Source organism: Macaca fascicularis, chromosome 1 (genome assembly GCF_037993035.2).
Source record: "Macaca fascicularis isolate 582-1 chromosome 1, T2T-MFA8v1.1".
NCBI classification, from domain to species: Eukaryota; Metazoa; Chordata; class Mammalia; order Primates; family Cercopithecidae; genus Macaca; species Macaca fascicularis.
Genome location: NC_088375.1, coordinates 57,659,311 through 57,686,944, shown reverse-complemented (window position 1 = coordinate 57,686,944; position 27,634 = coordinate 57,659,311). Strand labels below are relative to the sequence as shown.

General features: G+C 41.0%; 1 long non-coding RNA gene across 1 annotated transcript; it reads left to right on the top strand.

Moving 5' to 3' along the window:
• The first annotated feature begins 5,582 nt into the window (after positions 1–5,582).
• On the top strand, positions 5,583–23,237 carry LOC135968551 (uncharacterized). Its single transcript, XR_010583425.1, has 3 exons — positions 5,583–5,708; positions 6,766–6,974; positions 23,113–23,237. It is a non-coding gene; the product is annotated as an uncharacterized lncRNA (long non-coding RNA).
• Positions 23,238–27,634: the final 4,397 nt, after the last annotated feature.

Here is a 27,634-nt window from a genome sequence, read left to right as displayed (position 1 = left end):
GCTGGGACTACAGGTGTGCACCACCATACCCAGCTAATTAATTTTTTTTTTTTTTTTTTTTTTTTGTAGAGACAGGAGTCTTGCTTTGTTGTCCAGATTGGTCTTGAACTCCTAACCTCAAGTGATCTTCTCTCCTTGGCCTCCCAGAGTGTTAGGATTACAAGCAATAGCCACAACACCTGGCCCAAATCTCATTTTTAAAGTGTTTTTAGAGAGTTTAATCTTCAGCTCCCTCCATCGCCACCTTTCCTTAGAGGTCAGCGGGTAAGACTGAAAGTTCCACCCCCTAATCACTGGTGATTAATCTTTCTGGTGGCTAATCTTTCTGGTGACTGATCCCATCCTGAGGCTATCTAGGGGCCCCATCCTAAGTCACATTAGCATAAACTTTGGAAAGATCAGATGGCAGTCCTTACAAATAACAGAACATACTCCTATCATTCAGCAAATGCCAAGGATTTTAGGTGCTGTATGCCAAAAACTGGGAACAAAAACTAAATATACTTTTTAAACCACGCTGAAGAAAATGAACATTCCTTTTTTTCTCTTAAACCAGAGTGAAAATAGAAATCTGTCTTTTAGGCTGGGCATGGTGGCTCATGCCTGTAATCCTAGCACTTTGGGAGACCAAGGTGGGTGGATTGCTTGAGGTCAGGAGTTCAAGACCAAGCTGGCCAGCATAGTAAAACCCTGTCTCTACTAAAAATACAAAAATTAGCCGGGCGTAGTGCTGTGCGCCTGTAGTCCCAGCTACTCGGGAGGCTGAGGCAGGAGAATAGCTTGAACCCAGGAGGTGGAGGGTGCAGTGAGCACCGAGATCGTGCCACTGCACTCCAGTCTGGGCAACAGAGTAAGACTTGATCTCAAAAAAAAAAAAAAAAAAAAAAGAAACTTCACATAACTGTTGGCAAGTTGGGTCAATTACCAATGTAACAAACACCTAAAGCAATTGTCCAGCCCCTATCCACGTTTTCTTCTGACTCACTATTTTACCTTCAGTAAACCCTCAGTGACTCTAGTCTATGAAACCTTGGCAATTCTTCTAAGATCTTCAAATACAAAATTCTATTATACAGTCATCCTGGGTATCCATGGGGGATTGGTGAAAACCAATAGATTGGTCATATGTAGGTGTCTGTGGTCTGTGATATTGTTCAACCTAGTTATTCTCAGTGCAAATCGCCTAACAGGCCTCGGCTATTCACCCATAGCCATTCCAATGCTTTACAGAATCCAAGACCTGTGAAGTCTGTAGGCAGGCCTCAGTACCTAGCCCCTGGTGCAGATCCCCATGTGCTCATTCTGAACCTTATCTTATGGTATGAACAGGAATAAGATATTGCAGAGTATCTACTGTCACATTTTCCTGATGCCACATACAACAGTTTGTGCTCATATGTGGAGAACGTTCCCAAATGTGTACCCCTTGCCACCCAAGGCATTTTTCTCCTAGACAAGAAATCTTATCAGAATACAAGTGATTGAGAATAATTCATTAATGCATACATATATATAATTATTATATATATGAATGTGTTTGCATTGATATATCCACTTACAAAAATTAAACAATTATTTGCAAATGCTTGCTTGACACATCTTCTAAATGAAAGAGATGCATTTTTGTGTCCAGACATCATGATTGAGTGTTGTCAATGTAGAGATTTCTTTTTTTCTTTTTTCTTTTGAGACGGAGCTTTGCTCTTGTTTCCCAGGCTGGAGTGCGATGGTGTGATCTCGGCTCACTGTAACCTCTGTCCCCTGGGTTCAAGCGATTCTCCTGCCTCAGACTCGTGAGTAGCTAGCTGGGATTACAGGCACCGGCCACCATGCCCAGCTAATTTTTTTGTATTTTTAGTAGAGATGGAGTTTCACCATGTTAGCCAGGCTGGTCTGGAACTCCTGATCTCAGGTGATCCACCTGCCTTGGCCTCCCAAAGTGCTGGGATTACAGGCACGCGCCACTGCGCTTGGCCAATGTAGAGATTTCTGATGCCCAAGAAAGGTACACATTGTAATTCAGTTATCATACTGCATCTGCTGAAAGTGAAACCATGGGGGTCTTGTTTAGTCTCAGATGAGGTATTGCCTGTCTTCGGTTTGACTTTGGGTTTGCGCCGTGGGCAGCCTCTTACTGGCACATTTCTCTATTATCCTATCAAAAATAAGAGAGGGTTGAGAGACTTGTGGTTTTTGAGGAAGTTGGAATCTTTAGCACATAATAATTTTGGAATCATAAACTTTTCTCATTATACATTTGCCAGGAACTTGAACTGAATTGAACCTGGAACTCAAACCTGGGCCAAGCTAACCAACTTTAATTTCTGAAACAATAAATTGGCTAACCACAAACCAATGAAGAAATGTTTCACTTTAAACCTACTCAACCTATTCAAACCAAAACCAGCCTTAAGTATTTTGTAAGACCACAGAATCATAACATCAAAATGTTTTCAAGTCAAACCTAAACTGAAGTAAAATTTGGTTTGAGCTCCTGACATCATGTCATAGTTGAAATGCTTTTATAACATTCTGCATGCTTAGTATGATGATAGTTTGATATACAGTTGACCCTTTGTATCTGAGGATTGAAAATATTAAACAAAGAAATAAATATTGCAATACAATAAAAATACAAATAAAACAATATAGCATAACAATTATTTACATAGCATTTACATCGTATTTAGTATTATAAGTAACCTAGAGATGATTGAAAGTGCACCTGAGGATGTGTAAAGATTATATGCAAATACTGTACCATTTCATATAAGAGACTTGAGCATCAGAGGATTTTGCTATTGTGGTTTTCACCAATCCCCCATGGATACCCAGGATGACTGTATAATAGAATTTTGTATTTGAAGATCTTAGAAGAATTGCCAAGGTTTCATAGACTAGAGTCACTGAGGGTTTACTGAAGGTAAAATAGTGAGTCAGAAGAAAACGTGGATAGGGGCTGGACAATTGCTTTAGGTGTTTGTTACATTGGTAATTGACCCAGCTTGCCAACAGTTATGTGAAGTTTCTTTCTTTCTTTCTTTCTTTCTTTCTCTTTCTTTCTTTCTTTCTTTCTTTCTTTCTTTCTTTCTTTCTTTCTTTCTTTCTTTCTTTCTTTCTTTCTTTCTTTCTTTCTCTTTCTTTCTCTTTCTTTCTTTCTTTCTTTCTTTCTTTCTTTCTTTCTTTCTTTCTTTCTTTCCTTCCTTCCTTCCTCCTTCCTTCTTTCCTTCCTTCCTTCCTTCCTCTTTCTTTTCTTTCTTTCTTTCTTTCTTTCTTTCTTTCTTTCTTTCTTTCTTTCTTTCTCTCTCTTTCTTTCTTTCTCTTTCTTTTCTTTCTTTCTTTCTTTCTTTCTCTCTTTCTTTTCTTTCTTTCTCTCTTTCTTTCTTTCCTTCCTTCCTTCCTTCCTTCCTTCCTTCCTTCCTTCCTTCCTTCCTTCCTTTCTTTCTTTCTTTCTTTCTTTCTTTCTTTCTTTCTTTCTTTCTTTCTCTCTTTCTTTTCTTTCTTTCTCTCTTTCTTTCCTTCCTTCCTTCCTTCCTTCCTTCCTTCCTTCCTTCCTTCCTTTCTTCTTTCTTTCTTTCTTTCTTTCTTTCTTTCTTTCTTTCTTTCTTTCTTTCTTTCTTTCTTTCTTTCTCTCTCTCTCCTTCCCTCTCTTCTCTCTCTTATTCTCTTTCTTTCTTTCTCCCCTTCCCTCCCCTTCCCTCCACTCCTCTCCCCTCCCCTCCCCTTCCTCTCCCCTCCCTTTCCCTTCTTTTCCCTCCCTTTCCCTCCCTTCGCCTCCCTTCCCCTCCCTTCCCCTCCCCTCCTCTTCCCTTCTTTCTTAGTCTAACTCTCTCACCCAGGTTGGAGTACAGTGGAGCGATCTCGGCTCACTGCAACCTCTGCTTTCTAGGTTGAACCAATTCTTCTGCATCAGCCTCCTGAGTAGCTGGGATTACAGGCACCCACCACCATGTCCAGCTAATTTTTTGTATTTTTGGTAGAGATGGGGTTTCATCATGTTGGCCAGACTGGTCTTGAACTTCTGACCTCAAGTGATCTGCCTCGGCTTCCCAAAGTGCTGGGATTAGAGGCGTGAACCACCGCACCTAGCCTTAAATGAAGTTTCTTCTGTGGTATTCATAAAGAAAGAAACAAACAGTAGATCCATCATCTTGCTCATATACTACCTGCTACCTTGTACTACTAAGTGTTAAGATAATTTAAATTTACTAATAGATATGATTCTTTGTTACTTAGTTTTTTTTTTGTTTGTTTTTTTGTTTTTGGCAGAGTCTCACTCTGTCACCCAGGCTGGAGTGCAGTGGTGCAATGTCGGCTCACTGCAAGCTCCACCTCCCGGGTTCTCGCCATTCTCCTGCCTCAGCCTCCCCGGTAGCTGGGACTACAGGTGCCCGCCAACACGCCCAACTAATTTTTTTTTTTTTTGGTGGAGACGCGATTTCACCGTGTTAGCCAGGATGGTCTCTATCTCTTGGCCTCGTGATCCGCCCGCCGCAGCCTCCCAAAGTGCTAGGATTACAGGCGTGAACCACTGCACCTAGCCTGTAACTTAGTTTTTGTTTGTTTTTTTGAGATGGAGTTTCCCTCTATCTCCCAGGCTGGAGTGCAGTGGTACCATCTTGATCTCGGTTCACTACAGCCTCCGCCTCCTGGGTTCAAACAATTCTTCTGCCTCAGCCTCCCGAGTAGCTGGGATTACAGGTGCGCACCACCATGCCTGGCTAACTTTTGTATTTTTGGTAGAGATGGGGTTATGCCATGTTGGCCAGGCTGGTCTAGAACTCCTCACCTCAAGTGATACACCCACCTCACCCTCCCAAAGAGCTGAGATTACAGGTGTGAGCTACTTTACTTGGCCAGTTTTTTTTTTTTTTTAATTACAGTTATGTTTAAACAACTACACAATGGCTGGAGGACCCAAAGCTCCACTTCAGTTAGGTGCTTAAAAGTTGAGGGATTCTGGTGCATTTACTTGGTTCCTCTGGTATGATTCTTTTGAGTGTGCATGCACGTGTTTTGAACTCTTTCAAGCCTTTAGGATACCAGTTGGTCAATTAGGACTTCTGTAACTTAAAAGGATTTATGTCTTTTTAAAATTACGAAATATTTTAAATATTCAGATAAGTATAGAGCACAATATAACAAGCACTTATGTACTTACTCCTCACTTAAGTCAAATCAACATTTTGCTTTATTTTCTTCAAATCTTCTCCTCTTTCTTCATACTTTTAATCTTCTCTTTTAGTTTTTTCCCAACCATCTGTTGCTTGTTGCATCTTGCCTTTCTCTTCTTTCTGTTTTTCTTCATTCTTTTTCTTTACCTTAAGGAGTAAAACATTATCAGTATAGTGCGAGGCCCTGTGTGCCTCTCGTAAATCACATTCTCTCCTCTTCTTTTTTTTTTTTGAGACGAAGTCTCGCTCTGTGCCCCAGGCTGGAGTGCTGTGGCGCAATCTCGGCTCACTGCAAGCTCCGCCTCCCGGGTTTACGCCATTCTCCTGCCTCAGCCTCCCGTGTAGCTGGAACTACAGGCGCCCACCACCTCGTCCGCCTAATTTTTTTTGTATTTTTAGTAGAGACGGGATTTCACCGTGTTAGCCAGGATGGTCTCGATCTCCTGACCTTGTGATCCACCCGCCTCGGCCTCCCAAAGTGCTGGGATTACAGGCGTGAGCCACCGCACCCGACCCTCTCTCCTCTTCTTAGAGGTAAAGTCTCCAAATTTACTATTATTCATTCCCATGCATGTTTTCAAGCTTTATATAATTGAAATTATACTATACACAGTTTCTGTATTTCTCTATTTTATATTTTATTTATTTATTTATTGAGACAGAGTCTTGCTCTGTCGCCCAGGCTGGAGTGCAGTGGCATGATCTATCTCAGCTCACTGCAACCTCTGTCTCCAGGGTTCAAGCAATTATCCTGCCTTTGCCTCCTGAGTAGTTGGGACTACAGGCATGTGCCACCACGCCTGGCTAATTTTTGTATTTTTAGTAGAGATGGGTTTGACCATGCTGGCCAGACTGCTCTCGAACCTCTGACCTCAGGTGATCCGCCTGCCTTGGCCTTCCAAAGTGCTGGGATTACAGGCATGAGCTACCATGCCCGGCTTCTCTATTTTATACAAGTGTAATTATACTGTACACATTATATTGCTGTATTTCATGTTTTTAAGATTGTTCAATGTGTATACAATGGCATGATATAATTTATTTTTAACTATTATGCCTCACTCTTCTTTATTGATCACTTCCTTGTTTTGGGGTCATTTAGATTTTTTTTTTTTCACTTTTCACTGTTATACACCACACAGAAATAAACGTTCTTGTACTTGTCTCTTTGTATATATTTGTGACTTTTTCTCTAGAACATATACCCAGGGGCATTATAGGTAGAGTACGAACACTTCCCAACTTTATTAGATGTTCCTAAATTGTCCTGCAGTCATATTAGTTGCATGTGCCATTTCTTGTTGATACATAGGCTTTCTACACTTTGGTATTGCTAGGAATTTAAATTTTGGCAATGTGATAAGTTCCCGATTTTATTTAATTTCAGTTTGCATTTCCCTGATAACTAGTCTTTTCGTGTTTATGAGACATTTTGATTTCCTCTCTGAACTCTTTTCTATTGGGCTGAGTTTCTTTTTTTGATTGATTTATGGGAGTTCTTTCTATATCGTGAATACGGATCCTTGGCCCATTATAACTGTTTCATGCATCTTTTGTTTGTTTGTCTGTTTTCATTGTGTTTGGCATCTAGTTGAACAGAGATGGTGGAGAAGATGATGTACTAGACCTGGCAAGAGCCATGGGGATTATTCTAAGTCTATGGAAAGTGCCAGGGTCAAATCAGTGAATCCAAGCCAAAGACCAGTCAGAGGTCAGAACTGAAGATCAAAGCCATCAGTAACAACTACACCAAGGTTTAGCAAGCAGGCAGAAATGGATATTATTATCTTCATTGCCTGGGTAAGTAAACTGTTGCTCAGGATGGTGAAGTGCTATTTTAGTCAAGGACAGAAGAAAGTGATGGTGGTGGTAACATCCTCCTGCTTAAAATCATCTGCAGGCTCTTAACTGCCTGTGGAACAAACTAAACTGCTTGCCTTGACACACAAGGCCTGGTTTCATCCCTAACCTCCTCAAGCATATTTACTGCAATGAAACTTCCAAAAGTTCCTTAGATATACCCAGAGCTTTCCCTATTTCTTTTCTTTCTTTTCTTTTTTTTTTTTTCCTTGAGACGGAGTTTCACTCTTCTTGCCCAGGCTGAAGTGCAATGGTGAGATCTTGGTTCGCTGCAACCTCCACCTCCCGGGTACAAGCAATTCTCCTGCCTCAGCCTCCCAAGTAGCTGGGATTACAGGCTTCCGCCAACATGCCCAGCTAATTTTTTTTTTTTTTTTGTATTTTTATTAAAGACAGGGTTTTACCATGTTGGCCAGGCTGGTCTCAAACTCCTGACCTCAAGTGATCTGCCTGCCTTGGCCTCCCAAGGTGCTGGGATTACAGGCATGAGCCACTGCCCCGGACTCCCTGTTTCAACTCCTCTCTCAAGGTTCAGCTCCAATTCAGCTTCCTCTGTTAATGTCATTGATTGCCCCCAATCAGTGGAAGAGCCTATGTCTCCTTCTGTCAATATTTTTATAGCTTTCTGATGGCCTTTACCGCCTTATATTTTAACTCCTCAAGTGCACTGCAAACTTGCCTAGGCCAGATCCATAACTCACCCAACTTTCGTGCCTACACAGTACTAATACTGCTGCCTAGAGCTTAGTAAGTACTCTGTAGGTGTGTGCTGAATGAATAGATAAAGTGATCCTTCATCCTATGCTTGAATACCTGAATGTGGGGAATTGATTTCCCAATAGAGAATACTTTCCAATTGGACACGGAGTGTTTGAAAATTTTTCCTGAGATCAGTCATGATCTCCCCACAGCTTCTACTAACCTTGGAACCACTTCTGATCCCTTTTAGATGCCACAGTCCTCAGGTTAAGTGCTTTCTGAAAATGACAGCTAATTTGGAATGTAAGTTAATTTTAGTGCACATAGTGAAGTCATTCATCTATTCTGACTTTAACATTTAGTGTGGGCCGGGCATGGTGGCTCATGCCTGTAATTCTAGTACTTTGGGAGGCCGAGGTGGGCAGATCACAAGGTCAGGAGTTCAAGACCAGCCTGACCAACATGGTGAAACCCCGTCTCTACTAAAGATACAAAAATTAGCCGGGTGTGGTGGCATGCACCTGTAATCCCAGCTACTGGGGAGGCCGAGGCAGGAGAATCATTTGAAACCTGGAGGTGGAGGTTGCAGTGAGCCAAGATCGTGCCACTGCATTCCAGCCTGGGGTGACAGGGCAAGACTCCATCTAAAAAAAAAAAAAAACCAAACATTTAGTGTGAAAGAAATATTTTCATTGATCTATGCCTTTTTTCCCTTTTATTTATTTGAAAAGTAGTCTCTTTAATGGAATTGAACAGACTTAAAACACAGTTTTTGGTTTCATAACTAACAAAACAGATACATTTTAATGAATTCTTACTTTTCTGGGCCAAATCCTTTACCTATCTTACCCCATGTAATGTTTATCACCACTCAATATAGGTAACTGTCTTTCTCTTATTATAGGCAGAGACCCTAATGTTCTGAGAAGGTAAGGTTATACAGAGATAAATGAAAGATAAATGTTTTAAACTTAGCTCTGTTCAATTTGTTGTCAAGTGTTAACTACAATGCTGGGCTGGGCATCGTGGCTCCCGCCTGTAATCCCAGCACTTTGGGAGGCTGAGGTGGGAAGATCACTTAAGGACAGGAGTTTGAGACCAGCCTGGGCTTTTCTCTAAAAAGAAATTTAAAAAAATAGCCAGGTGTGGTGGTGTATGCCTTGTAGTCCCAGCTATTGGGGAGGCTGAGATGGGAGGACTGCTTGAGTCCTGGAGTTGGAGGCTGTAATGAGCTATGATTGTGCCACTGCACTCCAGCCTGGACAACAGAGTGTCTACACACACACACACACACACACACACACACAAATGTAACTTAGCCAACAATCAAGTTGATAATAACTTTTATGCTTTGGCAATAGCATACTGAAATTATTTTATTTTATTATTATTATTATTATTATTATTATTATTTTTTTTTTTTTGAGACGGAGTCTCGCTCTGTCGCCCAGGCTTGGAGTGCAGTGGCCGGATCTCAGCTCACTGCAAGCTCCGCCTCCCGGGTTCACGCCATTCTCCGGCCTCAGCCTCCCGAGTAGCTGGGACTACAGGCGCCCGCCACCTCGCCCGGCTAGTTTTTTGTATTTCTTAATAGAGACGGGGTTTCACTGTGTTAGCCAGGATGGTCTCGATCTCCTGACCTCGTGATCCGCCCGTCTCGGCCTCCCATAGTGCTGGGATTACGGGCTTGAGCCACCGCGCCTGGCCTTATTATTATTATTTTGAGACAGAGTCTTGCACTGTTGCCCAGGCGGGTGTGCAGTGGTGCGATCTTGGTTCACTGCAGCCTCTGCCTCCTCAGTTCAGGCGATTCTTCTGCCTCAGTCTCCCGAGTAGCTGGGATTACAGTCACATGCCACCACGCCCAGCTAATTTTTTGTATTCTTAATAGAGACGGGGGTTTCACCATGTTTGCCAGGCTGTCTTCAACTTCTGACCTTGTGATCCACCTGCCTCAGCCTCCCAAAGTGCTGGGATTATAGGCATGAGCCACTGTGCCCGGCCTATTTTATTTTCTATTCAGAGAGCAAGAGCCATGAGTTCGTAGCTAAGTGAGGGAAAACTGGGGAATGGCTTTGTCCATTCCTTTTCCTTGAGGTGCCAGTTAAGGGAGCTTGAGCATCATAAGCCCTCAGTTTTGTCTTAAGTTCCTTTTCTAACCTGAAGTAAAACGGATGCAGCAGAAAACAACTAGTGAAAAAAACTGCAAAACTGACCCCGTCTCTGTTTTACCATCTGTTCTGAAATGAACCTCTTAAATCCCTTATTCCCATTAGTGGGTTGTTTTTAAAACATATTCCCAAGGAAATGAATTTGATTATTTCTTTATTTCTCCAGGTTTCTTGGGCCCTCTATTACTTGAACTGCCGGCTTACATTTTCTGAAGTATGTCTGCAGTGAAGCCAGGCAGAGCACATTAACAGACCTAGCATGGCACGGCTAAGTAATCCAGTAAAAGTATTCTTGTTGTGCAGTGCACGCATTCATAGGACCATTTTAGTTATTGCTGTAATTAGTTCTGATTCAAGTATTCCACAGAGAATGAGGTTTCTAGATTGAAAGTGGTCAGATGCATGTTGGCAGTGGGGATGTAGGATGCAGATGGCAGACAGAGCCTGAAGGAGAGATGAGAGATGTTTCTATATGCCTCAATTTGTGGCATTTCTGATTTTTATATGAACATTAAACTTGGTTGAGCTGAAGTGCCATTTGCTCTAAGAGAGGATAATGTACACTTATCCCTATGCTTTCTAAAAAATAGACTGAAGCTGGAAATGGCACAGGCATGGGACGTCATAGAGTGATATTTACATTACGAAGTACCTGTAAGACTTATACATAGGAAAAGAATAAGCATATTTTAACCGTATAGTTGTAAGTGAGATTACTTTGACCCTTGGCTGAAGACACAAGATTAGAAGTCTTAAATCGGGAGGAGACCCAAGACATCATACAGGCTTTCTTAAATTGCGAGTATGACAAGTTTTATTGATGAATCAGCAGAATATTTACCATGAGCCAGAAGCTTTGCAAGGCATTAGGAGTCCTAAGACAAATAATACATAGATCCCCTTCCTTCAAGGAGTTCACAGTCTACTGCAGGAAGCAGAGCTCTAAATAGTTTTTTTTTTTTTTTTTTTTTTTGAGACGGAGTTTCACTCTTGTTGCCCAGGCTGGAGTGCAATGGCACGATCTCGGCTCACTGCAACCTCTGCCTCCTGGGTTCAAGTGATTCTCCTGCCTCAGCTTCCTGAGTAGCTGGGATTATAGGCGCCCACCACAATGCCCGGCTAGTGTTTTTTTGTATTTTTAGTAGAGATGGGGTTTCACCATGTTGACCAGGCTGATCTCGAACTCCTGACCTCAGGTGATCCACCGGTTCGGCCTCCCAAAGTGCTGGGATTACAGGCATGAGCCATTGAGCCTGGCCCAGAGCTCTAAATAGTTTTTAAGAACAAGTGGTATGTTTTAAAAATGATAAGTGGCATTTGGCATATGTCCCCTGGGAGTTGAGAGGGGCACTCATGCTGCCTGGGACAGGGTTGTGGAAGGTTAGGAAAGACATCAGAGAGAAAACTGCCTTTTAAACTGCCATTGGAAGGATACCAGGAAATCTCTAGGCCAGGGGGTGCATAGCCTGGGTAGTATTCTAGGCAGATCCTTGTTCAAAGATTTGGTGACGTCAAAGAGACATCACATTGCGTTTAGGGAAGCAAGATGCTCAATAAGGCTAGAGCTTGAGAGGGCGCTAATAGGAGTTAAAATAGAAAAACGAAGAAATGGCTGGGCATGGTGCCTCATGCCTGTAATCCCAGCACTTTGGGGGGCCAAGGCAAGTGGATCACTTGAGATCAGGAGTTCGAGCATGGCCAACGTGGTGAAACCCCGTTTCTACAAAATAGACAGACAGACAAACAAACAAACAAACAAAAATAGCCAGGCATCATGGCGGGCGCTTGTAATCCCAGCTACCTGGAAGGCTGAGGCAGGAGAATTGCTTGAACCTGGGAGGCAGAGGTTGCAGTGAGCCGAGATCGTGCCACTGCACTCCAGCCTGGGCGACAGAGCGAGACTCTGCCTCCAGGAAAAAAAAAAAAAAAAAAAAAGAAAGAAAAAGAAGGAAACTAGCTAGATCTTGAAAGGATGTGACATCAAATTAGGGAGTATGGAAATCATCATATATGCAGTGGAAGAATTATTCCGAATTTTAAAGAGAAGAGTAATATTCACATTTGTCATTTTCTGGTAAAAGTAAGAAGGTTCATTGTTAACTGTAGAGAACAGCACTGGGGAGACAATGGAAGTAGGAATTAAGGCAGTGGGAATGGAGAGGAGGGGACTTACTGAGGGATGTTAAGGAATACAGTTAATAGCACTGAAAGGGATAAGGAGCTGAAAAGTTAAAGGAAATTCCCCAATTTATGGCATGGGAAACTGATGAGATGATGATGTTATTTGCTGGAAAAAAAAATCCAGTTTTGTGAGAGTTTAAATTGGAACATATAAAATTTGAAATTGTCTGAGATACCCAGGTAGCATGTCCACTGTCAATTAGAAGTATGTTTCTGGAACTGAAATGAGATGTGCATGCTAGAGATATGGTTTTGCGAGTTCATCAGCCTTTAAATAGCAGAGGAAGTCATGGGAATAAATGTCACCTACTGACAGTTTATAGAATAAGACAAAATGAGGGCAGTTCTGGTTCTGACAATGTGGCAGATAAGAAAACTTGAAAACCCACCCTCTACACACACATGAAAGTGTTAAAAATAGTACGGGCACAGTGGCTCACGCCTGTAATTCCAGCACTGCTGGAGTTTGAGGCAGGAGGATCACGAGGTCAGGAGATCGAGACCATCCTGGCCAACATGGTGAAACCCCATCTCTACTAAAAATACAAAAATTAACTGGGTGTGGTGGCGCACAACTGTAATCTCAGCCACTGGGGAGGCTGAGGCAGGAGAATTGCTTGAACTAGGGAGGCGGAGGTTGCAGTGGGCTGAGATTGCACCACTGAACTCCTGCCTGGTGACAGAGCAAGACTCTGTCTTTAAAAAAAATAGATAAAATAAATTTAAAAAAAACTTAAAAATAATGCAGCGGATCATATTAAGGCAGAGCTGCACTCAGAAGATAAAGGGTATTTTCAGGGACCAGAAATGAAGAAAGAATGGAAAATCTTAGCAGTAAATGAATGAGCTAAGGTGGTGTTTGCTGGCTTATGTGAAGTGGAGTTCTCAAGAACCTAGAAGATTGCATTGTAATGCATATATAGGGTCAGGAGATACAGTCTTTGGCCTCGCTGAGTTAGAACTGTAAATTCAAATCCAGCTGGGATCGTTTAAGGTACAGGTATTTCAAATGGTGGATTAGGGGAAAAAAATGCCTTTTTTTTTTTGGCACAGAAAGAAGACAAGTAAACTTTTATTTTGGCTTTGAAATAGAAAAATAAAATCTCATCTGGAAATTTTAAAATCAAAACATATTATTATGGGTTTGGGGTTCAAAAATTTTTAACATATTTATTGAAGTGTAATTTGCATATTATAAATTTCACTTTTTTAAAGTGAACAGTTTGATGTATTTTGACAAATGTATATATTTGTATAATCGTCACAATAGACAACATATAGAACATTTATATCACCTCAAAAAGTTCCCTTGGTGGGGCGCGGTGCTCACACATGTAATCCTAGCACTTTAGGGGGCTGAGGTGGGAGGATTGCTTGAACCCAGGAGTTGGAGATCAGCCTGAGCAACATAGCAAGACCCCATCTCCATCTCTATTTGCTGTATTTTAAAAATATTTAAAAGCAAAAAAGTTCCCTCATGTTTATTATAGTGCATCCCCTTGTCCTACCCCCAGCCTCTGGCAACCACTAATCTGGTTACTGTGGCTACAGTTTTGCCTTTTCTAGAATGTGATATAAATGGAGTAATGGAGTCATAGTCATACGGTATAAAGTTGTTTTTTTGACGGAGTCTCATTCTATCTCCCAGGCTGGAGTGCGGTGGTACAATCTAGCTCACTGCAACCTCCGCCTCCTGGGTTCAAGTGATTCTCATGCTTCAGCCTCATGAGTAGCTGGGATTACAGGTGCCTGCCACCATGCTTGGCTAATTTTTGTATTTTTAGTAGAAAGGGGGTTTCATCAGGTTGACCAGGCTGGTCTCGAACTCCTGACCTCAGGTGATCTGCCCAACTCAGTCTTCCAAAGTGCTGGGATTGCAGGCGTGAGCGACCCTGCCTGGCCCAGTATATAGCTTTTGAGGTCTGGCTTCTTTCACTTATGATAAAGCTTTGGATATTCACCATGCTGGTGTATGTATCAGTAGTGTGTTACTTTTTATTGCTGAATGGGTATCCTTCATTATATGGTTATACCATAATTTGTTTATTCTCCAGTTGATGGACATTTGAGTTATTTCTAGTTTTTGGCTATTATAAATAAAGTTACTATGATCATTCATATAATTCTTTGGGTGTTCATATTTATACTACATATTTAGTCTGGGAATTACACAACCAAAATATTAATGCAAAATTTGATTCTGGGCTGGAAATACCTCTGGGAAACCTAATATAAGTAAATGTACAATGTTTCTGGAAGGTTCCATGCCAACCTAGGCTACATAGGAATCTCCCTTCCAAAAAATCAACCAAAATGAACATTCACTGGACATAAACAAGAAGGCTTATAGTCCCAGAACTTTAAATAATAAGATAATCAGGTACAAACCATAAATAATAATTTTAAGTAATTAAATTAATAAATTATTTAAAATATGTAAAAAAGGTGCTGTGAGAAAAGAACACATAAATTCAAACAAGAGCGTAACTTCTAGAAATGAAAAATATAATCAATGGAATAGAAAAATCTGGTGAATGAGTTAAACAGATTAGTCACAGCTGAAGAGAAAAGAAATGAACTGGAAGATACTTTAAGAAAAAAGCTTCGGCCTCCCAAAGTGTCAAGATTACAGGTGTGAGTCATTGTGCCTGGCCTGGAAGATACTTTTAAGAAACTAACAGAAAACAGTTTAGAGGATACACATAAACACACACATATACACACATGCAAAACAATGACTAATATGAAAAATATAAAAGTAAATTAGTACTAATTCTGGAAAGAGACCTGGCATTGGTGGCTTACGTCTGCAATCCCAGCACTTTGGGAGGCTGAGGCGGGCGGATCACCTGAGCTCAGGAGTTTGAAACCAGCCTGACCAACATGGTGAAACCTCGTATCTACTAAAAATACAAAAAAAAATTAGCCAGACTTGGCGGGACATGCTGGTAATCCCAGCTACTCAGGAGGCTGACACGGGAGAACAGCTTGAACCTGGGAGGCAGAGCTTGCAGTCAGCTGAGATTGTGCCACTGCACTCCAGCCTGGGCAACAGAGTGAGAGACTGTCCAAAAAAAAAAAAAAAAAAAAAAAACTCTAGAAAAACACCACTTATAAACCAGAAGGGATAGGAATTTTTTTTAGATATTTATATTATTCAGGAAAAGAATAAAACTATTGATTAATGTTATATTTTTATTAAGTCAAATACGAGTATTAAAAAGTAAATGTAACCTGCTTTTGCTTGTGGTAACAGTGGTGGTAAGGATATATATGTTTATATATATATGCCATTGTATATTTATTAGCTATCTCTGCCTCTGGAACTTTTTGTATCCCTTGCACTGAGGGATATACATTGAGGGATACACACACACACACATTTTACACACACACACACACACACATACACAGAGAACCTACTTGAAAAATCAGAGAAATGCAAGTTGAAATAACATGTCATTTATATCCGGCAGTTAGGCAAAAATACAAAGCAGAACTGCCAGATGTTGGGGCAACCACCTTAAAGAGCAATTTCGCAGTTCATGTTAACTCAGAGATCCATAACCTTTTATAAACTTAGTCTGTTTGTGCTGCTATAACAAAGCATCATAGTCCTGGGTCATGTATAAGCGATAGAAATTTGTTTCTCACAGTTTTGGAGACCAGGAAGTCTAAGATCAAGGTGCCAGCAGGTTTGGTGCCTGCTGCGGGTCCCATCTCTCTGCTTCCAAGATGGCGTCTTGTTGCTGTGTCCTCACATGGCAGAAGAAGAGAAAGTGAAAGGCAAAGGGGGCTGAACCCACTGTCTTGAGTCCTTTTATAAGGGCACTAATCCCATCCATGAGGGTCCACCTTCATGACCTAATTACCTCCAAAGAGCCCCACCTCTCAATACTATCACACCTCTCAGTACTATCACATTGGCGATTAACGTTCAACACACAAATTTTGGAGTATGCATTCAGATCATAGCATACACCTTGGAGAAGCAGCTCTAAAAATGTAATCTAGAACTCTTGGTGACCCTGGAGACTCTTTTGGTAGTCAGTGAGGTCAAAACTTTCCATAATGACACTATGCAGTTCTTTTCACACTCTCATTCCTTCATAAGTAAAGTTTTCCAGAGATTATGGGATGGATGATGACATCATTTCTGGGGCAGTTAATGCGTTGTGTGCTGTAAATTATTGTTTTATAAATTTTTTTTTTTTTTTTTTTTTTTGAGGCGGAGTCTTCACTCTGTCGCCCAGGCTGGAGTGCAGTGGCACCATCTCGGCTCACTGCAAGCTCCGCCTCCCAGGTTCGCGCCATTCTCCTGCCTCAGCCTCCCGAGTAGCTGGGACTACAGGCGCCCGCCACCGCGCCCAGCTAATTTTTTGTATTTTAGTAGAGACGGGGTTTCACCGTGTTAGCCAGGATGGTCTCGATCTCCTGACCTCGTGATCCGCCCGCCTCGGCCTCCCAAAGTGCAGGGATTACAGGCGTGAGCCACCGCGCCCGGCCAAAAAATTTTTTTATAAAAATCTGTTTTAATTTCTAATATGATAATATTGATAGTTATAATCCTCATAAACAAAAGTTCTTTTGGGTTCCCAAGAGTGTTAAGGTATCCTGAGTCCAAACAGTTTGAAGAGAAAGTTTTATTCATGTGATGAGAGATGCAGAAGAGTGCTTACTGCAGCCTTATTTGCAGTTGTAAAAAGTTGGGGACAGTCTGAATGTTTATCAATAGGAGAAAAGACAAATAAATTGTTTTAGACTTTCTTTTCTTCTTTTTTTTTTTTTTTTGAGACAGGGTCTCACTCTGGTGTCCAGGCTGGAGTGCAGTGGCACAATCTCGGCTCACTGCAGCCTTGACTTCCTGGGCTCAGGTGATCCTCACACCTCAGCCTCTCAAGTAGCTGGGACCACAAGTGTGTGCCACCACACCCAACTAATTTAAAAAAATTATTTGTAAGGCCAGGTGTGGTGGCTCACACCTGTAATCCCAGAACTTTGGGAGGTCAAGGCAGGTGGATCACCTGAGATCAGGAGTTTGAGACCAGCCTGGCCAATGAGGTGAAACCCTGTCTCTACTAAAAATACAAAAATTAGCCAGGTGTGGTGGTGGATGCCTGTAATCTCAGCTACTCGGGAGACTGAGGTAGGAGAATTGCTTAAACTCGGGAGGCAGGACCTGAGATTGTGCCATTGCACTCCAGCCTGGGTGAGAAGAGCGAGACTCCATCTCAAAAAAAAAAAAAAAAAAAAATTATTTTTAGAGATGAGGTCTTGCTGTGTTGCCCAGACTGGTCTCAAACTCCTGACCTCAAGTGATCTGTCTCCCTTGGCCTCCCAAAATGCTGGGATTACAGGCATGAACCACTGTGCCAGGCCAAGAATTTGTTTTAGTTCTTTAAAAAATAATGTTGAAAATTTAACCCAAAAGAACAAATTATAGGAAGATATGAATGGCATATACCATAAAGTTTTAAAACCTAAAAAATTGTTATATGTGTATATAAATAGCTTTAAAAATTGCATGCGTTTTAAAAACAGTCATGAGAATGATGAATAACAAAACCAAGATGGTGGGTATTGCTGGAAAGGGAGGCATGGTAATGATATTGCTGAGAACATTCAAGGAAATAATATTACATTTGTTATTTATTTATTTATTTATTTATTTATTTATTTATTGAGATGGAGTCTCGCTCTGTCATCCAGGCTGGAGTGCAGTGGCGCAAACTCGGCTCACTGCAAGCTCCGCCCCCCAGGTTCACACCATTCTCTTGCCTCAGCCTCCCAAGTAGCTGGGACTACAGGCGCCCACCACCACGCCTGGCTAATTTTTTTATATTTTTAGTAGAGACGGGGTTTCACTGTGTTAGCTGGGATGGTCTCGATCTCCTGACCTCGTGATCCGCCTGTCTCGGCCTCCCAAAGTGCTGGGATTACAGGCGTGAGCCACCACGCCTGGCCTGTCATTTATTTATTTAAAATAATCTGACAAAAATCTGTGTGATGCCTTTTTGGTATTTTTCATATTACACTTTATACTTTTCTGTGCTCTTAAAATAGATAGTAATAAAAATTAATTTTAAAATTATAAAAGAGCCAATGAGGGAACTCTGGGAAACCAGCCTTGAAAGGTTGGGCAGAAGAGTCAAATAATTCTTAGAAGGAGAAGTCGGGAAACAGTGGAAAAATCAGAAGATTAAATTGGGACAGAGCTTAATCAGTAAACCAGCTGAGAGAATATTGACTTCCCCTCCCCTCCTGATGTAGTGTTATAAATTCTGGAGAGAGAGGAGAGAGAGAAACATGAGTGGGATTGTGAGAGTACAAGTTTGTAAGCACAGCATTGCTTGAGGATGAGTCTAAAACAGGATGAGTAACCCAAAAGATTTGCATTTTGGGTATTGTCTGAGGAGAACATGGATGGGTAACATGGATGGAGAAAGGGGCATTAAAGAGCTGCTTGAGATGTCATGTTATTTTAGTGTCTGCCTACATTCTAGTGACTTTAAAAATCCTATATTTATTGACATTACAATTTCATGAACTACGCTTAGTGCAAGGGATACAAAAAGTTCTAGAGGCAGAGATAGGTAACTAACTCTATAATGGCATTGAGGAGAAGGGTGGGTTTAATTTTAATTGCATCTAATTTAATTAAGTGAGAAAAATTAATCTTGTTTGTACCCTAATTGAAGGGGACCAATGATTAACATCAGAAACAACAGACAACACCAAAGACATCTCAATTGATTCAGCTTACACAATTCTGACTAAAACATTACAGTTCTGCAAACTTTCCGCTCCATGAGCACCAAAACCATTGCGCCCAGAGCAGCTGCAGACAAGAGCAGAGGTTTCAGTGGAAATCTTAAACAAGTGTGATCAAGATCCGGAACCTTTTCTTTGATGAATAGTAACAGGAGATGAAACATGGCTTTACCAGTACAATCCTGAAGACAAAGCACCGTCAAAGCAATGGCTACCAAGAGATGGAAATGGTCCAGTCACAGCACAAGTGGACTTGTCAAGAGTGAAGGTCATGGCAACAGTTTTTTTTTGAATGCTCAAGGCATTTTGCTGGTTCACTTTCTGGAGAGCCAAAGAAGGATAACATCTGCTTATTATGAAAGTGTTCTGAGAAAGTTAGCCAAAGCTTTAGTAGAAAAACACCCAGGAAAGCTTCACCAGGGAGTCTTTCTCCACAATGGCAATGCTCCTCCTGCTTATTCCTCTCATCAAGCAAAGGCAATTTGAGAAGACTTTTGATGAGAAATCATTAGGCATCCGCTTTATCGTCATAATTTGGCTCCTTCTGGGTTCTTTTTGTTTCCTAATTTAAAAAAATCTATAAAGGGCACACATTTTTCTTCAGTTAATAATGTAAAAAAGACTGCATTGATATGGTTACATTTCCAAGATCCTTAGTTCTTTAGGGATGGACTAAATGGCTGGTGGACTAAATCCCTTACAAATGTGTTGCGACCTTGATGGAGCTTACTTTGAGAAATAACGTCTATATATTTTATATTTTCATTCAGTTTTTCAATGAACTTTTCGAAGATTTTTTTTTTTTTTTTTTTTTTTTTTTTTTTTTTGTCGGACGGAGTCTGGCTTTGTCGCCCAGGCTGGAGTGCAGTGGCGCAATGTCGGCTTGCTGTAAGCTCCGCCTCCCGGGTGTAGGCCATTCTCCCCGCTCAGCCTCCCGAGTAGCTGGGACTGCAGGTGCCCGCAATCACGCCCGGCTAATTTTTTTATATTTTTAGTAGAGACGGGGTTTCACCGTGTTAGCCAGGATGGTCTCGATCTCCTACCTCGTGATCCGCCCGCCTTGGCCTCCAAAAGTGCTAGGATTACAGGCGTGAGCCATCGCGCTTGGCCTTTTTTTTTTTTTTTTTTTTTTTTTTTTTTTTTTTTTAAATTTTAAGTTTTAAAGTAGAGGCAGAGTTTTGCTATGCTGCCCCAGCTGGTCTCGAACTTCTGGGCTCAAGAGATCCTCCCACCTAAGCCTCCGAAAGTGCTGGGATTACAGGCATGAGCCACCATGCCTAGCTGAAGTCCCCTTGTCTAATTGGAGTTAGAGAAGGCTTCACAGAAGAAGTGACATTTTTTAAACTGGGTTTTGAAAATGAGGTGTTTGTCAAAGGTAATTGCATTTGAAAAGACATTAGGTGTTAAGAAGATAAACTAAGGAATCTAAGTAATAGAGTATAGCAAAAGTCAGACATTTAGAAATAGCACATAATCACTGACAGTTTTTTAAAAAATAATGATGAAATGACTAATTTGGTGAAAAATTGATATGCAGAAAGATAAATATGAGCTCAGAACTCCCAATAGACCATTTTTTTGACCTTTACTGAATGTTACTTTAACAAAGCTGCCGTCAGAATTTTATGCCAGGGAACTTTTTCAAGAATGATACAGGCATCTCGCCATGTTAAGTTGGCTACTAGGATACTTACTACCTGACAATTACTTTTATTTCAGATCTTGAACATCTTTAAGATGAGTAAGTAGAAATTCTAAACCACTAATGCATTTGCTGAAAAATATTTCCCCCCTATTTTTAAAACCAAACATGCTTTCAGTGTACACCCTGGATTGGCATTTAGATGAGTTTAGGGTAAGCAGATAATCAATCATAGGAAGATAATAGACATCAGTGATATTGCTTTGAAAGGAATACACTCTGATTTATGTTAGAGATTTGTTGTTTATGATACCTTTAAAAAATTTGTGATGGAATAAGGCTTTTATAGTGAAGCCCCAAAGAGAAAGCCATTGTTTATTTATTTATTTAAATAATCCATTTAACCTTATAGTGATTAAATTTGAATGTTTGGAGTGGTTGCCTGTACCTGCAGTTTATATAACTTATAAAGATGAATACTTGGCAGGTGATGAGGATATTAACGAATTGACAATACAGACTTTAGTTGTTGGTTTCAAAACTCATTTTTGGTTTCGAAACTAATTTACATTTACCTACACCTGTGAAAATTGTCTGAAGTTGGAGGGTTAAGAATATTATTTCAGGCCAGGTGTAGTGGCTCACGCCTGTAATCCCAGCACTTTAGGAGGCCAAGGTGGGTGGATCACCTGAGGTCAGGAGTTCGAGACTGGCCAACATGGTAAAACACTGTCTCTACTAATAATACAAAAATTAGCTGGGCATGGTGGTGCACGCCTGTAATCCCAGTTACTCTGGAGGCTGAGGCAGGAGAGTGGCTTGAATCCTGGAGGCAGAGATTGCAGTGAGCCGAGGTTGTGCCATTGCACTCCAGCCTGGGCGACAAGAGCGAAACTCTGTCTCAAAAATAAAAAAAAAAAAGGAATATTATTTTACTTGCAATTTACTTAACATATTTCCAAGAGTAAAAAACACACCACTTTTAAGTGTCCCCAAACGTGTGTGTTTTTTCCATTATAGCTTTGACGGGTATGCCAAGTCAATGTGTGAATAAATACTTGTATATAAGAAATTAGCCCGTGGAGGTATTCGTGGCACTTTACCTTCTTCCTTCAACTTTATTTCTCCCTTTTGCTTCTTGTCCACTTTGGTGCTTAACCCCACATCAGCCTTACACCTCCTACTGTATACAACAAATAGAAGCTACTGTCTGAGAATAGCCACTTTTTCTTGATGCCAAATATACTGTATTCTCCTTATCGGCACCTGTTGGTTGTCCCCCTCACGTTGAAGGCCTTGCCAACCTGTGCTCTGGGTCACCTGGCTTCCCCTCTTCCAGGAACCTCACACTGTTGATTATTTCTATTTTCTCAAGCCCATTCATCCTTTCTCTCAATTACATTTTTTAAAATTTAAATTTTATTTATTTATGATTATTTTTAGTGACAGGGTTTTGCTCTATCACCAACACTAAAGTGCAGTGGTGCAACCTTCGTTCACTGTAGCCTCAACCCCCTGGGCGTAAGCAATTCTCCATCTCAGCCTCCTGAGTAGCTGGGACTACAAGCGTGTGCCACCATGCCTGGCTTAGTATTTTTATTTTGTAGAAACTGGGTCTCATTTTATTGTCCAGGCTGGTCTTTGAACTCCTGGGCTCAAGTGATCCTCCTGTGTTGGTACCCAAAAGTGCTGGGATACCAGGCATGAGCCACTGCGCCTGGCTCAATTACATTCTTCTCATTGATTTGTAATCATGCTTAAGTACATCCAGTTAAAAGCAAACAAACTCTCATTAGATCCTTCATTTCCCTGTGAGCCCCTGCCTGTCGGTCATCTTTCTTTCACAGCTAAATTTCTCTAAAGAGTTGAAAGGTAGTGTGATGCCTCCTGATTGTTTTTTTCACTTAGAATTGCCTTGGCTATATGGGCTCTTTTTTGGTTCCATATGAATTTTTTTTTTTTTTTAATTTTTTGAGACAAGAGTCTTGCTCTGTTCCCCAGGCTAGTGTGCAGTGGCAGGATCTCAGCTCACTGCAATCTCCGCCTCCCTGATTCGGGAGATTCTCAGCTTCAGCCTCTTGAGTAGCTGGGACCACAGGCAAGCATCAGTACGCCTGGCTAATTTTTGTATTTTAAGTAGAGACAGGGTCTTGCCACGTTGGCCAGGCTGGTCTCAAACTCCTAACCTCAAGTGATCTGCCTGCCTCGGCCTCCTAACGTTCCTTTCATATATATTTTAAAACAATTTTTTTCTAGTTCTGTAAAAAATATCATTGGTAGTTTCATAGGAATAACATTGAATCTATAAATTGCTTTGGGCAGTATGATCATTTTACAATATCGAGTCTTCCTATCCATGAGCATGGAATGTTTTTTCATTTGTTTGTGTCACCTCTGATTTCTTTGGGCAGTGTTTTGTTGTTCTCATTGTAGAGATCTTTGAGCTGTTTGATCCTGGTTAGCTGTATTCCTAGGCATTTTATTCTTTTGCTGGCAATTGTGAATGGGATTTCCTTTCTGATTTGGCTCTTGGCTTGACTGTTATTGGTATATATGAATGCTAGTGTTTTTTGCACATTGATTTATTTTTCTTTTCTTTTTTTTTTTGAGACAGGGTCTCGCTCTGTTGCCCAAGCTGGAATACAGTGGTGCGATCATTGCTCACCGGAACCTCTGCCTCCCAGGTTCAAGTGATTCTTGTGCCTCAGCCTCCCAAGTAGCTGGGACTACAGGTATGTACCACCATGCCCAGCTAATGTTTTGTATTTTTAGTAGAGATGAGGTTTTGCCATGTTGGCCAGGCTGATCTTGAACTCCTGGCTTCAAGTGATCTGTCTGTCTTGGCCTCCCAAAGTGCTGGGATTGCAGGCATGAGCCACCACACCCAGCCAGCACATTGATTTTGTATCCTGAAACTTTGCTAAAGTTGTTTATCAGCTAAAAGGGCTTTTGGGCAGAGACTATGGGGTTTTCTAGATATAGAATCATGTCATCTACAACCAGGGATAGTTTGACTTCCTGTCTTCCTGTTTGGATACCCTCTTATTTCTTTCTCTTGCCTGATTATTCTGGCCACAACTTCCATAGCAACAATACTATGCTAAATAGGAGTGGTGAGAGAGGAATCCTTGTCTTGTGCTGGTTTTCAAAAGAAAGCTTCTGGCTTTTGCCCATCAGTGTGATGTTGGCTGTGGGTTTGCCATATATGGCTGTATTATTTTGAGGTGTGTTCCATTAGTAGCTAGTTTGTTGAGTTTTTAACATGAAGGGATGTTGAATTTTATCAAAAAACCTTTCTGCATCTATTGAGATAAACATGTGATTTTTATCTTTAGTTCTTCATGTGAGCAATTATGTTTATTGATTTGCATGTGTTGAACCAACTTTGCATCCCAGGAATAAAGCCTACTTGATCACGGTGGATTAGCTTTTGATTTACTACTGGATTTTGTTTGCTAGCATTTTGTTGAGGATTTTTGCACCAATGTTCATCAAGTATATTAGCCTGAAGTTTTCTTTTTTTGTTGTGTTTCCTTCTTTTCTTTTTCTTTTTTTTTTTTTTCGAGACAGAGTCTTGCTCTATCTCCCAGGCTGGAGTACAGTGGCGCGATCTCAGCTCACTGCAAACTTCACCTACTGGGTTCAAGCAATTCTCCTGCCTCAGCTTCTCGAGTAGCTGGGATTACAGGAGCAGGCCACCATGCCTGGCTAATTTTTTTTTGTGTGTATATATATATATATATATATATATATATATTTTTTTTTTTTTTTTTTTTTTTTTTTTTTTTTTTTTGAGACAGTATCTCGCTCTGTTGCCAGGCTGGGGTGCAGTGGCATGATCTCAGCTCACTGCAAGCTCCGCCTCCTGGGTTCACGCCATTCTCCTGCCTCAGCCTCCCGAGTAGCTGGGACTACGGGTGCCCACCACCATGCCTGGCTAATTTTTTGTAGTTTTAGTAGAGATGGGGTTTTACCATGTTAGCCAGGATGGTCTCGATTTCCTGACCTCGTGATCCACCAGCCTCGGCCTCCCAAAGTGCTGGGATTACAGACCTTTCAGCAGATTACGCCACACCAGGCCTTTCTAACTCTTTTATGTGGGCATTTACAGTTATAAATTTCCCTCTTAACACTGCCTTAGCCGTGTCGCAGACTTTCTGGTATGTTTTATCTTTGTTCTCATTAATTTCAAAGAATTTCCTGATTTCTACCTTAATTTCATTATTTATTCAAAAGTCATTCAGGAGCAAGTTGTTTGATTTTCATGTAATTGTATGATTCGGGGTGATTTTCTTAGTCTTAAATTCTATTTTCATTGCAATGTAGTCCAAGAGAGTGGTTCTTGTGATTTCTGTTCTTTGGCATTTGCTGAGGATTGTTTTATGTCCAATTACCCAGTCGATTTTAGAGTATGTGCCACGTGCAGATAAGAATAATGTATATTCTGTTGTTTTTGGGTGTAGAGTTCTGTAGATGTCTAACTTATCCATCTGGTCCAGTGTTGAGTTCAGGTCCTGAATATCTTTATTAATTTTCTGCCTTGATGATCTGTCTAATACTGTCAGTGGGGTGTTGAAGTCAGACTACCTGACTTCAAACTATACTACAGGGCTATAGTAACCAAAACAACATGGTACTGTACAAAAACAGACACATAGACCAATGGAACAGAATAGAGAGCCCAGAAATAAGGCTGCACGCCTACAATTATCTAATCTTTGACAAAGTTGGCAAAAACAAACAACGGGGAAAGGACTCAATAAATGCTGCTGGGAAAACTGGCTAGCCACATGCAGAAGACTGAAACTGGACCCCCTCCTTACACCATATACAAAAATCAATTCAAGATGGATTAAAGACTTACATGTCTTTAAGACTTACCCCCAAACTATAAAAACTCTGGAAGACAACATTGGCAATACCATTCTGGACATAGGAACTTGCAAAGATTTCATGATGAAGACACCAAATGCAACACGACAGAAGCAAAAACTGACAAATGGATCTAAGTAAACTAAGGGGTTTCTGCATAGCAAAATGAGCTATCAACAGAGTAAACAGACAACCTGCAGAATGGGAGAAAATATTTGCAAACTATACATCTGAAGAAGGTCTAATAGCCAGCATCTATAAAAAACTTAAACAAATTTACAAAAAAAAGAAAAAAAATCCCATTAAAAAGTGGGCAAAGGACATGAACAGACACTTTTCAAAACAAGACATATAAGCAGCCAACAAGCATATGAAAAAAAGATAAATATCACTGATCATTACAGAAATGCAAATCAAAACCACAATGATATATCATCTCACATCAGACAGAATGGCTACTATGAAAAAGTTAGAAAAACAAGATGCTGTTAAGGTTGCAGAGAAAAGGGAATACTTATCGGGGGGAGTGCAAATTAGTTCAACCATTGTGGAAAGCAGTGTGGTAATTCCTTAAAGAGCTAAAAAGCAGTACTGCCATTTGATCCAGCAATCCTATTACTGAGTATATATCCAAAGGGATATAAATTGTTCTATCATAAAGACGTATGCACATGTATGTTCAATACAGCACTATTTACAATAGAAAAGACGTAGACTCCATCTAAATGTCCACCAATGGAAGACTCAATAAAGAATATGTGGGACATACACACCATGGAATACTATGCAGCCATTAAAAAGAATGAGATCATGTCCTCTGCAACTAAGTAACACAGGAACAGAAAACCAAATACTGCATATTCTTGCTTATAAGTGAGAGCTAAATGATGAGAACACATGGACACAAAGAGGGAAAAGCAGACACTGATGCCTACTTGAGGGTAAAGGGTAGGAGGAGGGAGAGGAGCAGAAAAAAGTAGCTATTGGGTACTAGGCTTAGTACCCGGGTGATGAAATAATCTGTACATCTAACCCCCATGACATGAGTTTACCTATATCACAAACCTGCACATGTGCTCTGAAGCTAAAATAAAAGTTAAAATAAAGAAGCTGAAAGAACTCTCCATCCTGGCAGCTTCCATTTTCCCACCTGCTACTTACACGTCAGGCAGTTCATTCCAGCTTTCAGTCTTAGAGCTCTTCAGAAACACCTCTGTCTTTGTTTCTCTCAGGTTATCGATGACCTTCTTGTCAATAAGTTTAATGGATATATTTCAGTCACCATTATATTTGGCCTGTCCATGACTTTGACCCTACTGACCATCATTCCTTCTAGAAATATTTCTAGCTTTGTTCTTCATGATACAAACTCTTGTGATCTGACTCCCACCTCTTTTGCTACCTCTTCCCTGTTTCTTTTGTGGGTTCACCATCTTTCATGCAATTATTAAATGTTGGAGTGCTGATATGGTTTGGCTGTGTCCTCACCCAAATCTCATCTTGAATTCCCACATGTTGTGGGAGGGACCCGATGGGAGGTAATTGAATCATGGGGGCAGGCCTTTCCTGGGCTGTTCTCATGATAAGAGGGAGTTTTCCTGCACAAGTTCTCTTCTCTTGTGTGTGGCCATGCAAGACGTGCCTTTCACCTTCCACCTTCCACCATGATTGTGAGGCCCCCATCAGCCATGTGGAATTGTGAGTCCAATAAACCTCTTTCTTTTGAAAATTGCCCAATCTTGGGTTTGTCTTTATCAGTAGTGTGAAAATGGACTAATACAAGTGTATTGAAGCTGCCTCTTAGATTTTTTCTTCCTATTCTACACTCTCTTTAGCCCTACTGGAACAGTGACTGATTACTGGGGAGGTGTCCTAAAGGAAAAGTCAGGAACTGTTGCCAGAACAAGGAAAATGGATGCTGGAAACAGATACTGGCTATGCAAGAAATAAACAAGGATGCTGGGACTGGTGGCCCATGTCTGTAATCCCAGTACTTTGGGAGGCCAAGGCTAGCAGATCACTTGAGGTCAGGAGTTCAAGACTAGCCTGGCCAACATGGAGAAACCCCGTCTCTACTAAAAATACAAAAATTAGCTGGGCGTGGTGGCACACAGCTGTCATCCCAGCTACTTGGGAGGCTGAGGCAGGAGAATTGCTTGAACCTAGGAGGCAGAGGTTGCAGTGAGCCGAGATTGCACCACTGCACTCCAGCCAGGACAACAGAGCGAGACTTCGTCTCAAACAAACAAACAAAAATCCAAATA